General features: G+C 47.2%; 1 protein-coding gene and 1 long non-coding RNA gene across 9 annotated transcripts in view; both read left to right on the forward strand.

The window, feature by feature from the left end:
- The window catches only part of RAP1GAP2 (RAP1 GTPase activating protein 2), a 213,128-nt gene extending 208,617 nt beyond the window's left edge, over positions 1-4,511 (forward strand). For all 8 annotated transcript variants that reach the window (XR_011492172.1, XM_070478860.1, XM_070478861.1 and 5 more), the window contains one exon: positions 218-4,511. The gene's annotated coding sequence lies outside the window, so the exon portion shown is untranslated. The remainder of the gene's footprint in view (positions 1-217) is intronic.
- A 7,788-nt stretch (positions 4,512-12,299) lies between these two features.
- Positions 12,300-13,185, forward strand: part of LOC139039044 (uncharacterized) — a 74,179-nt gene continuing 73,293 nt past the window's right edge. The window contains exon 1 of the long non-coding RNA XR_011492174.1: positions 12,300-12,597. This is a non-coding gene — a long non-coding RNA (uncharacterized lncRNA). The remainder of the gene's footprint in view (positions 12,598-13,185) is intronic.

The raw sequence follows: 13,185 nt of genomic DNA on the forward strand, positions 1-13,185 counted from the left end.
AGGCTTGTGTAAATGGGCATGTCATTCCCACTTCCATCATGTACTTCAGATGCCTTATTCACTAAAGTAAGGTTTGTGTCCAACTTCTCGGGCTGTGGCAGCTCTGTACCCTTGTCTCTGGCAGCCACCCGTCCTAAGCACATGTGAGCACAAGCGTCTCCTTCTCTTCCTCTACTTACTATTCGATCATCTTCTCCCTTCTTCTTGTTTTTTCCAGGGAAGCCCTGATTCTGTCTCGGAGAAGGCTCCTATTCCAGCAGTTTGGGGGTGCCGTCCACTACTCTGACCATCACAGGCCTGCTTTTCCACTGGCCACCTGGCCACCAGACAAGCTGTCTGTCCCAGTGTCCCGACCTGGCCACAGCCTTGCCCGTCCCTGCCAGCACCTCCCCATCTCTGGACAAGGCCTCATTCCTCCAGGCTCCCTCCACTCCTGACTGCCCGATGTGATGTGTGTCTGGGTCATTTGTCATCTCTTTTTGTCTGCAGGGGAAAGAGTTGGGCAAGGGAAGAGGGGGATCTGGGTACCAGTCAGAGTCCAGAGAGGCAAAGAGAGTGGTGAGCTGGGCAGGAGAGGCTGATAGTAGGGCACTATACCCAGGCAGGGGCAGCGCCGTGTCCTGGATGTGGTAGGCAGGAGGCTGCAGCCACACTGAGCATGTCTCCCTTCCCTGAAGCAGATGCACTTAGTGGTGGTAGAGGGAACATTTTTCTAAGAATCTAGATTTGTAGTTGTCCTCAAAGGCATCCTGATAGAAACCGGTTCTGCTGCTCCTACGTGTCTGGAGCTCCCAACATCTACTTGCTTCTGTGCTGGGAGTTTCTTACCCACCTGCTGACATCAGGCCAGCGCCTGCTGCCCCTGGATCTCCAGCTATGCGGCCGGGTGAGGCTGGGACACGCAGCTGGGCACGCGTGGGAGGTGTGTTCTTGGACGGCTTCACTTCCTGCAGGAAAGCGGTAGCTGCCGGGGAAGTCGTCAGCCTCTCCCCTTTGAGCGGATGCCTTTCCCACGAAGGGGTGGGCAGCGGGGGTGGGAGGGTATTCAGGGAGAGCCAGGAGCGTGCAGGAGCCTTGGCCAAGGAGAACCTCAGGGCTAAGGGCTGACTGGGAGCCAAGTCGCTGCTGGTTGTGGAGGTTCATGGGAGGCATAGAGAGTTACTTCCATCCCCCACTTAGAGGGGAGCCCAAGAGGCGGGGTGGGGGACAGTTGGTTGGGTTGGTCTAGCTTAGGTGTGGGGATGGGTGGTGTCTTTCTGCAGTTTAGATGTCTGGCCTCCACCAGTGCCCTGGGGGATTCTTTCCAGCTACTAAGCCCTTTGGTTTTATCAGGGCTTGATCCACCCTAAATCTTAAATCCTTCTTTTCTCCTCTCCAGCCACAAGTCTGTAAGCATTTGTCACAGGAGTGGGATTCCTGCAACCTAGGTCCCTGCTGGGTATAGTTCAGACGCTATCCGTTATCTGCACCCTCACGTTTTGCTGGGCTGAGCTGGCTCGCTCTCTGAGAAGTGGGCCCTCCTTTCTTCTCAGCCGTCTGAGCCAGCGATAGGTCATTTCTGTTGACTGGCCTTGGTGGGGTTTAAGGTGAGGAGGTGTCCTCCGAGTTAAACAGAGTCTGAAGAGCAGACCCTTGAGGGGTGCCACAGCTCCAAGTGTGTATGGGGCCTCAGTGACACACAGCTGCTGGGGTGATACTGCTAGGCTCCTGTTTCAACGAGCAGATTACGTGGGCTTCCAACTAAATGCTGGATTTGCATCGGGATCTGGGCCTATCCCCAAAGCAAGACATAAAAATGTTGCACTCGTTTTTTGACTGATGTGACAATTTCCCCATTACTTTTGCTTTTAGAGCAAAATCTTGGTCCTTCATCCCCAACTCACGTGAACTCTGTGGGATCCTATTTATAGGTTGGGTGGACCTCTCCCCTTCACACTATCTGGGAAATGTGTTTACTTAAAGTACTAGTCCGGTTAGATTTATTCTGGTTAGAAGGTCAACAGTGTCTATTTAGCTTGTATTAAAGATCCCCATAGCAGCACCCATGGCTGGAATGAGGCCCGTGGATTCTGGCAGCATTCTCTTGGCTGGGCTTCTGAAAGAGCTTGAAAGGTCAAACTCCATTTCTTTAAAAACTGTTCCAGGTTCTGGCTGGCTTCTCTGAGTAGCTGGTATTTACAGCCGCCTGGTGGTTGTGCTGTGCCGTTTGTCATGCTCTGGGAGTCCCCTGGGGTTTTCAGGTGGTCCCCATTCTGTCCTACTTGGGAACCTTCCACCCACCTTCCCCCACTGCTCTGGCTGCTCTTTCTGCAGCCCCCACCTCCCTGGAGGTCTCTGCTTCTTGCTTCTGAGCCAGTGGCCGGGATGATCGCTCCGTGTGTCCAGAGAAACTGAGAGGCGTACGTGGGCTTCCTAAGAATCAGACCCGAGAAGTGGCCTCTACCCTCTGTGTGCTGATGGAGATGCTCTGGGCAGGATCTGAAATGTCCCTCCCTCACTTCATCTAGGAAGTTTATTTTGTGGCTTCTAGAGTGTACCCCACTAGCCCCACTGAGGTCCAAGGCTGTGGAGGAGAGGGAGAACGAGGACAGGCCAGTCTCCCTTTGTCCCCTGGACCATGGCACTGACAGCTTGGGTTCCTGAAGGCTGCTCGCTTCATCCCCTCTTGCATTGCTCCAGAATGTCTTTCCTTTTATTGCCTCATCTAGTCTTGGGGCTCAAAGGTTGCTCCAACCTCCTTGGTCTTTATGACTAGACTCATCCCTGATGGTGTTCTTGCTGGTATTTGAGGCATCCCATCAGAGACATATTTCCTGGACGTAACTTTGGCTCTGGGACCTCATGGAAGAAGCTATACTTTTCAGTTCTGTTGGGCATCCATATGCCTCTACTGAACTGAGGCTTAAAAATGCAGATGATGAGCTGCAGATGCAGAGAGAGCTGAAGGGAGAGGGTCTTAGCTAGACTTTCTATCTCTGCTAATGGATGGAAATGGGAAAAACATTCTGTGCTTCAGCCTTGTCAGCTTCATCTCCATGTCCAAGCCTTCTGGGTGACTTTTAGCATCTAATCCAACCGTGTCATCTTCCAGATGAGAACCTTCAGCTCCAGTGAAGGGAAACAGCTTGCTTGAGGTCACATAGCCAGCTGGTGGCAAAACTGGGATGAGAATCCATAACCCAGAGCCCTTTCTTCGGCACTACCTATGTGGTTGGTGGAACAAGAGACTGGATTTACTGGGGCCGTGAGATCTGAGGAAGCCAGTGAGCCAGTTTCTCGGCACTGGTTGGGAGGTATCAGCCACAAGGGCTGGTGGGTCTCAGTCTTAGTCTCTGTTCTTTTCAGCAGGAGGGATGTTCTTTGGGCTTTTTTCAGTGAGGGTCCTGGGGATTGGCTGCAGCTCGCGCAAAGAAAACAAGGAAAGAGATTTCAGGGGACTGTTCCTCAGTGACATTAGTTCTTCAGTCCCTATCTGTAATGAGGGCATAGGCCTGGGCCAAGATGCAGTTAACCAAACCTCACTTTCCTTTTTTTTTTTTCGGTTAAGGAGAAAAGGGGTAAAAGGAAACTCTTTGAACTCTCCCTGATCGTTAAACAAAGGTAGTCAGTAAGAACCTCAGCTCAAGGGATGATAGCCCGTTTCATGTTCTTCCCCTGACGTTTAAGGTGCCAACTCAAACACTACCTTCATTCATTCTTAGTCAACAGAGATAGGTCCGTTGTGGGGGAACGGTCGAGGTTCAAACAGATCTCGTGGCTACCAGTGGCTGGCAGGGGCCCCATGGCTCTCTCAGAGCAGGGTGAGTCAGCAGTTTGCCAGGGCTGTTCCTACCGCCTGGGGGCCCCGACTGGGGCATTCTGTTCTGCTCTGATGGCTGTTTTATCGCCAGTTCCTTACCCACCCCAACCCCACAGCTCCCTCCTTTCAGCAGGGCCCTGTGCCTCTTTGGGAGAAAGGAGAAACCCCCGACTAAGGCCAAGGACGGTGGAATCCTGTCTAGTGAGACACTACTGGGAGGCGAGGGCACTGTCCTGTCCTTATCAGTCCCAGGGAGAGAGTGTGTGGCTGGAAGACTGGAATTTAAATGCCATCGTTTCTGATTTTGTGACATTTCTACTTGGAAGGGTTAATCCCCCGCTTCCTGCTCCTTAGCATGTGTGTCCACTCTCCCCTCTCCCGGGCGTTGCCCTTCCACACTCCAGCCTGGGGAGTGCCGCTGTTTACGTGTGAAGAGATTCCTCTGTGTGCTAGAACCTGCAAAGTGTAGCTTGGAGATGATGATCCATGTGATGATGACTTTTCTGTCTTTCCTCTTTCAGAGGAGGTGATTTGTAGACCCCCACCCCCACCTGCCTATGTAATGTAAATAGTGTACATTTAATTTATTGCTATGGTAGCACATTGTATTTGTTAATGTATAAAACGAATTCTAAAAGGTTGACAAATGTATATTTTGTTGCTTAAATGTGTCTTTGCAGAAATTGACAATAAATAAGATATTTTGTGTCCATCAGTGTTCAGACTTCTTTGCCTCGGGTCCCAGTCCTGGGCATCTTTCAGTACATCAGAGATTGAATCCGTATTCCCATGGGCTGTATCTAACCTGTAGGTTTATTAGTCAAGAAACATCCCTCTGACCACTGGCACCCACCCCCACCCCCCAACTTCATTCTCAATAGCCAATCAAGTTGCTCTTCCCTCACCTTTGATACCTAACCAAGTTCCTCTTGATAATTTTCCATCCAATTCCTCACCTGGCCACTGGCTAGAAATCCCCATTTGTCCCTGTTGTATTTGGAGCTGAGTTCAGTCTCTCTCTCTGATTGCAATAGCCTTAAATCCTCATATAAACTCTTGCTTGCCTTTTGAACTCTGGGGCAGTTTTTCTTTGACAGGTGGCTAACTTGTCCTCCCCAACCTAGCCTCTCCTCCTCTGCACATCCGCACCAGTGTTAGTAGGGAGAAGAGGGAGGCAGAAGAGACCTCTCATTTTGAGACTGCTCCTGAGTGAGTATGGTGTTAGTTGTGGTACTCTGAGAAGCAGACACCAAGACATGAAGAAGACATTTATTAGAAGAAAGACCTGTGAGAGAAAATGGGGAGGGAGCTGAAGAATTGTCAGACTGCCACACAGGTCTGACTGTGAGTGAAGAAGAGATGGGAGGAAGCAGCATGGCATGGAGGCATCTTTGATGCCAGTTCATTTCTAAGAAAATTCTAAGCAAGGCTATTGCAGAGTCCACTAGCCACTGTCACCATCTCCCTGCAGGTCTTCCATTGCAGGCAGATTCTTTATCGCTGAGCCACCGGGCCCACATTAATGTAGGGGGTGGTTAAAGCCTCCTTTCTCTTGGTTCTTTTTGCCTTTCTGTCTGATATAAACCCTCTGTTGGCTCCTTGTGCTTGGCAGGTATTCAGATGCTGCTGATTTGTTATAAATTCCCTTGTTATGAGAGAAATCTACACGCATACAGTCTTTGCTTAATAGTGTAAGAATTTCAAGTTTGGCTGCTTCCTTGGTGTCCACTCAGCTCTCAGGATGTCCCCTTATCCTCACCACCCTTGCAGGTAGCAATATCTGCTGCTCACATCCTAGCACTCTTTCTCTTCACCCTTCATCTACCTTCTCCTTTCTCCAGACACTAGCCGTGACAAGTGGTTTTGGCAATGTTAAGACAATCATCATATATGACTCATTGTGGGATTTGTTTGGAGGACCCTCAATCTTGTAGGAATAAACAGAAACAAGCCAAACGCTCTTCTTTCATGGAACCAATTCCCCTCTTTTACTGCCTGGAGAATGAGGTAGAGTGTTGCTTTTATTGCTGGTTCTAATGAAATGTTATCATTTTGCCAGCCTGGTGGGGTCCCATGGTTGGCTCCAGTGATCCAGTGGTTCTCTGAATTTGAAATGCAGATTTGGCAGATCACTGTTATGGCTCATTCACACCTCTGTGCTCCCATGACAGATACTATTTATGGGAACCAGAGTTAAGTTCCAGGGAGGAACTCTGAGAAGTAGTTATGACACCTAAAGGCAGTGATCCGCTGAAGGGGGCCACCAGACTCCATTTCTTCAGACAGAGATAATACCTGTTGGGAGCATCAGGTCATCCCTGCTTCAGACCAGCTCCCTCTACCCTCAGAACAGAAAACTGCTCCCATCCAGGGATGGCTTCTCAAGCATTTTAGTTTTAGAGTGCATAAAAATCACCTGGGGAGACTGTTGAAAATGCAGATATCAGGCACCATTCCAGAGGTTCGAATTTGACTGGATCCCAGGAATCTGCATTTTTAATGAGCTTGTGAAGGATTCTGATGCACTGATCTGGTTTGTAGTCTCTATATACTTCCCTTTTCTATTACAATAGTCTCAGTGGGAAATGGACGGGGAACAGTGAGAATGTGGGGAGTTTGAGAGATGCCAGTCCTCCACCTAAGAAGACTGTTATTATCATTATCACAAATATGGGAGAAATGTCTGTCCCAGCAAGACACAAGCTCTTACAGGAAAATGAAAGGAAATCACTTAGAGAGAAGAGAATAGAGAAATATAAATAAAACATGAAGCTTGTAAGGAATAGTTTAAGATGAAAATGCATTATGACTGCATGAATGACCAGGGCCGCCTCTAATAAGACTGGGAGAAAAGATGAGGTCATGCTTGAAGCAGAGAGAAAGGACTTGGTGAAAAGAAAGAAAAAAATCAGATCCTGAGGATTAAAAATTAAATTAAGATTAAAAATTAAAATACAGCTAGAGCCTCTTTCTCCAAACCAAGCCGAATTATCAGATGAAAGATGTGATGGGAGACTTTGGAAACCCACTGGCTATCTAGGAACAAATCAGCTGCTGGAAAGAGCTGAAGATAGCACCCCTGGGTGACATGTTCCCTGTCATTAATGATGTTAGAGGCAAAGTAATCTAGTAACTACAGTAGGTAAATGAAAGGATGTGGCTGATGAATTGACTCCATCAAGGGGAATAATAACACAAAACAGCCCCTGTAAAAGAACTGGCAGAAACAAACTGGCACATAAATGACCCCACACGAAGACAAACAAATGTAAGTTAGACAGATGTAGACAGATGTAAGTTAGACTGTGTTACAGAAAAATGCACACACTTTATGAGAAAGATGGGAGAAACAGTGCTCAAAGTATTGGATCAGATAAATTTTACTAATCACCTTTAAAACATTATATTAACATTATATATATATATATATAAGACTAACAAGGAAGTCTTCATAGCATTGCTCTAAAATATCAACTTGTGGGTTTTACAAGAATTTATCACTAATAAGGAATTTGAGGGAAAGTTCAGGGAAAATGAACAACAAAGCGTAGATGGAATCCATTTATGAAACCTAGTATAGTAGTATATGTAATGGGAAAGGATTTCAACTTGTTTAATTATAGATTTCTTTCTTTCTTTCTTTTTTTGGTTGTGCCTCATGGCTTGAGGAAATCTTAGTTCCCTGACCAGGGATTGAATCTAGACCCAAGTCAGTGAAAACACTGAGTTCCCTGGACCTGCAGGGAATGCCATAGAATTTTCTACTAAGGAAGAGAGTTTCCAAAAAAATAGAAAGGATACATTTCCAGCAGATATAAACAACTGGAATCTATTATAAGGATTCAGCAATGATAAAATTATTATCTAAGATTTTAATTCGGTGACTAATGCTAGCCCATGTACACTAGGATGACTAGGTTGCAGAACTTGAAGCAGTTCAAACTAGTTTAAACTGACAAAAAAGGAGGCATTTATTAAAAAGAGAGAGGGGTCTATACAAAAAATTGATGAACAACAGAGCTTAATCTATAGCACAGGGAACTATAGTCAGTATCTTATAATAACCTATAACAAAAAATATCTGAAAGACAAAACTGAATCAATTTGCTGTACAATCTGAAATTAATGCAATATGTTAAATCAACTATACTTCATAAAAAAATGAGGGAAAAAAAGGGACAGGGTTTCTCCTAGATTCAAAACAAAGGGGATACAACTAGGCCAACAGTCAGGCAACAAAGGTCATCAGGCCTTATGCCTATCTCTCATTTCTTTCTGCACTTCTCTGTATTTCTTTTCTCCCTGTTGTGTTGTGTCACTTCCTTATGAATATTTAAGGCTTTTTGTTTGGTTTATTCTCTCTCTGAAGACCAGCTAAGCTGGTGTCAGCATCATTTTGTCTTCACTGCCTAGACCTTTTAAAAAATTTTTTATTTTTTTTTAATTTTTATTTTTTTCATTTATTTATATTAGTTGGAGGCTAATTACTTTACAATATTGTAGTGGTTTTTGCCATACATTGATATAAATCAGCCATGGATTTACATGTGTTCCCCATCCTGAACCCCCCTCCCACCTCCCTCCCCATCCTATCCCTCTGGGTCTTCCCAGTGCACCAGCCCCCAGCACTTGTCTCATGCATCCAACCTGGACTGGCGATCTGTTTCACCCTTGATAATATACATGTTTCAATGCTATTCTCTCAGATCATCCCACCCTTGCCTTCTCCCACAGAGTCCAAAAGTCTGCTCTACACATCTGTGACTCTTTTTCTGTCTTGCATCTAGGGTTATGGATTTGGGTCCATGAATTGTTTCCTTTGTCAGCTGGCACAGTGTTAGGCTTTGTCAGTAGAGGGTGCAAGAGAAGCACTGCAAAAGATAAAGTTTTGTTTCTGGTAGACCTGTGCAGGTTTTGTTGTTCAGTGGCTAAGTCATGTCGGACTCTGCGATCCCATGGATGGCAGCAGGCCGGGCTTCGCTCTCCTTCACTATCTTCTTGTGGAGGCTTGGCAAGCTCTTAGACCTCACTTGGAAAACCCTTGGAGCACAGGCACACACACTAGCTCCAGACCATTTGCGGTTTCTCTTCATAAGGAGCTAACTGCTTGAAGTAGAGAACTGGAATTCTGGCCATTCTCCTCAGAGAATCCCTGTCAGAGGGGAGAATTGGCAATCAGGCACTTCTCCTCTGAGAGCTCTATTTGAAAAAGGAGCTGGCATCTAGAAATTGCTTCAGAGCGCCTTGTGTCTGTCTGAAGAAGCCTGGCTCTCCAGCTTTTAACATTCTAGAGAGCTGTCTCCGACTAGATGGTAGGTCCTAGGCTCCTGCCTTTTTCCTCAGAGAGCTATTTCTCCATGTGAGCCTGAAGGCTGCCTATTGAATGTTTCTCCTATTTTTGTGGTTTTCTAAAGAAAATCGACCACCAAGCATTTCTCCTCTATCAGTGCTGCCAAGCTGTGGAGGGGGGAGGGCTGAGCCTCTGGTACTTCACCCCAGAGAGAGCTGTCTCCCTGTACAAATAAAGGAGCTAGACATCTGTCTTTTCTCCTCAGAAAGAGCTGTTTCCTTTTCTGAGGCAGAGTGCTGGCAATCTGGCATTTCTCCTCAGAGTATGGTCTGTCTGAGGTGGAGGACCAATCATTGGGCATTATCTCCTCAGAGAAGTCTGTCTCTCTGCTTGAAAAAACCTGCAGATTCTCCTGAATTTCACTTCATAGAGACCTATCTCTGCCTAAAGAAGTCTTGCTGGCCAGCCCTTCACCTTCTAGAGGGCTGTCTCTAACTGAATGGTAGTTTTGAGCCTCCTGCCTTTCTCCTCAGAGAGCTGTGTTTCTGTGTCAGCTGGAAGGTTGACCATGGGGCTTTTTTCTTCCTGAAGGACTCTGTTTGATTAACAATACCGCCCAACTAGCATATCTCCTCTGATGGGATGTCTGTCTATTCAAGGGGCAGGGCTGAACCTCAGGTTTTCACCTCAGAGAGAGTAGTCTCTCTGGTTGAATCAGAGAGCTGGACATCTTTCTTTCTGTCACAGAGCTCTTAATCCTTCTCAAATTAGAAGGCCAGCTATTCCAATAAATATGATACAGATTATGTCAACATGCAGCACTCCTTTTTCCTAGAAGCTGTTTTCTCCCCTCTTTCTCCTATTAAAAAACTACACATGAGAAAAGTAAGAGAACTGACAACAACAAAAGAGAAGGCCAGGTATTCCAGATTTCTCCTCAGAAAAGCTGTCGCCCTTTCTGAGGTATGAGTGTTGGCAATCTGGTGTTTCTTCTCAGAGTGCGGTCTCTCTTTGTGAGGTGGGGGAATCGGCCATCGGGCCAGTTTCATCACAGAGCTCGGTCCCTCTGTTTGAGAGAGTGAGGTGGCCATCCTGAATTTCTCCTCTCAGTGTGCTGTGCATTTCTGAAGCCAAAGCCCGGCTCTTTCCGGTTCTCCTCTGTGTGATCGACAAGCCCTCCGGCCTCACTGGGCAAACACTTGCTGCGCATGCGTCGGCTTCAGGTCTGGCTGCCCGAGCGCCGGCTGCTGCCTTAGCAGCGGATCCAGGCCTTGCCCGCAGTTTCCTCCAGTGCCTGGGCCCGCGATGTGCCACAGCCCGGAGCACCCACTGGCTTCTCCTAGCAGCACCCTCTTCCTACACCTGCTGCTCCGTCACCTCAGGAGTTTCCCGTGAAGTGTGAAACTGGCAGTGTCTACATGGAGCACGGGGAGAGACGGAAGAAAGAGGCAGACCGCTCCAGACTGGTAGGTGCAGGTTTAATACTCAGGGAAACCACGACGGTTATCTTGAGTGACTGCTAGAGAAGTAGATCTCTGCACGCACCTGCTGGAACCTTAAAAGTGTGTTGTTCCTGTTGTCGTTTAGTCGCTAAGTTGTGCTGGACTCTTTTGTGACCCCGTGGACAGTAGCCTGCCAGGCTCCTCTGTCCCTGGAGTTTCCCAGGCAAGAATAGGGCAGTGGGTAGCCATTTCCTTCTGCAGGGCATCTTCCCAACACAGGAATTCAAACCTGTGTCTCTTGCCTTGGCTGGCATATTTTTTTACCTCTGAACCATCAGGGAAGCTTAAAAGTGTATACAGAGGTCTTAACAGGTCAAATCTTTACTTTTACCTCTTTTTTTCTTTTCCCACCGTATACTCAAACACAACACATTCTATACACATATATGCCTTTCTTCCAGTTACCTTACTGAATTCTTTACTTTTTAGTGGATTTTTCTGGTTTTTCAAGTATAAATCCTTTTACCTGACCTAATTAATCATAGTTTCTTTTTTCCTTCCACTTAACTGCCCTGCCCTGTCTAAAGTCTTATAGCTTGGTCAGGCTCTTCTAAAACATTAAACGAAATTGATGACAGTAGGGGTATTAATATTCATGTAGACTTTAGCAGGAATACTTCTGGAGTATCATACAGTTTGTGATTCACTGTGGTCTTCTAAGTCTTTATTAAATTAATTAAGGTTTCTTTGAATCCCTAGTTTACTGAGAATTTTTTATTTTTAAACTCAGTGATCGATGTTAAATTTTATCAAAGGCCTTTGCTCATTTAACTATCTGATTGTTGTCATTGCATGTTGTTTAAAAAATGTAATTCTAGACTTAATCTGCTCATATTTCATTTAGAAACTTTGCATCAAATTCCTTGACAAAAGACAGAGCCGGGGCAGTGGGAGTGGTGCTTGGTGCTGGTAGGAAAGAATTACTTAGTTTGCGTGTGTGCTAAGTTCGTGTCCTACTTGTGTCAGACTGTCTGCAATCCTATGACCTGTAGCCTGCCAGGCTCCTCTGTCTGTGGAACTCTCCAGGCAAAAATACTGGAATCGGTTGCATGCCCTCCTCCAGGGGATCTTCCTGACCCAGGGAGCAAACCTGGGTCTCCTCTGTCTCCTGCATGGGCAGGCAGGTTGTTTACCACTAGCACTACTTGGGAAGCCCATTGCTTAGTTTAAGGAAGGGTTAAAGGATCCAGGACTGTTTTGCTCCCCAGTGGACCAGGAGGGTTGGCAGAGACATCCTTTCTTCTGACTTGACCAAACACTATGCAAGAGTAGGACGTGGTTTAGTGATGACACCACCACGACCACGACCACCACCACAAAGATGGGAAACTAGATTTAAGTTTCTATAATGACACTTATAGAGACATTACTTTGCTAACAAGTGTCCATATAGTCAAAGCTATGGTTTTTCCAGTAGTCATGTATGGATGTGAAAGTTGGATGGTAAATAAGGCTGAGTGCTGAAGAATTGATGCTTTTGAACTGTAGTGTTGGAGAAGACTTGAGAGTCCCTTGGACTGCCAGGAGATCAAACCAGTCAATCCTAAAGGAAATCATCCCTGAATACTCATTGGAAGGACTGATGCTGAAGCCCCAATACTTTGGCCACCTGATGGCGAAGAGACGGCTCATTAGAAAAGTCCCTGATGTTGGGAAAGATGGAAGGCGGAAGGGACGACAGAGGATGAGATGGTTGGATGGCATCACCGGCTCAATGGACATGAGTTTGAGCAAGCTCCAGGAGATGGTGAAGGACAGGGAAGCCTGGCGTGCTGCAGTCCATGGGTCGCAGATTCGGACGCGACTGAGCGACTCAACAACAGTAATGACGCTGGAGATCTCTGTCCAGGCGCCACTGGAGGGCGCGCGCAACCAGCGGAACCAGCAGGCATCGCTCTGCGGCGGTTGGGAAAGAATAATTAGAGCGCCGAGTTTTCCCGGCTTTTCGTTAGCTGGTTCTGCGGGAGTCCCGCTTTTCTGACCTCCTCATTGGCTGTTGGCCCGGGGTAAGTCTTTGGTCAGCCCTTCCTGAGGGTTTGAAAGGGATGTAGGAGAGACCCAGAAGTCCGGGTTTACCGGGACCAGTCAATCAGGGCCTCGCACTGGTCTATCAAACAGGAGGCTCAACCCCTCCTCTCAAGACTTTCCAGTGGCCGCTGCCTTACTCTGGCGGCTCTCGCTTTGGGGTAGCCGAGGTTCTCCTTGGCGCTTTAGCGGGCTTCCGGAGCGGAGCCGATGCACTCCGAGTGGCTGTCATCTCTCTTTAGCGTTGTTTGCCTCAGACCCGCGGCACACAGGGCTGGATGAGCTTCGAGAGACGGCTGTAACCTGGGTGGATTTGGGGGGCTCAGCAGTGCCAGCCCTGTAGAAAACGGCTGGAGCGGGGGAAGGGATGTCTTGCCTTGAGCTGGAGATCTGGAGTCTGGGGTAGAGTCCTGAATGGGGAAGGAGATCACTACAGACAGCTCTTACCCTTTCCTACCAGAGCTGGGCAGGAGGTATTCCCTTCAGCTGGGATCTCCCAGTGGGAGCATCATACCTTTGAGGGCCCTTTAGACGTTTGTATTTGTAGACATTGAAAAAACCATTTAATA

The sequence above is a fragment of the Odocoileus virginianus genome, chromosome 17, assembly GCF_023699985.2.
Source record: "Odocoileus virginianus isolate 20LAN1187 ecotype Illinois chromosome 17, Ovbor_1.2, whole genome shotgun sequence".
Classification (NCBI taxonomy): domain Eukaryota; kingdom Metazoa; phylum Chordata; class Mammalia; order Artiodactyla; family Cervidae; genus Odocoileus; species Odocoileus virginianus.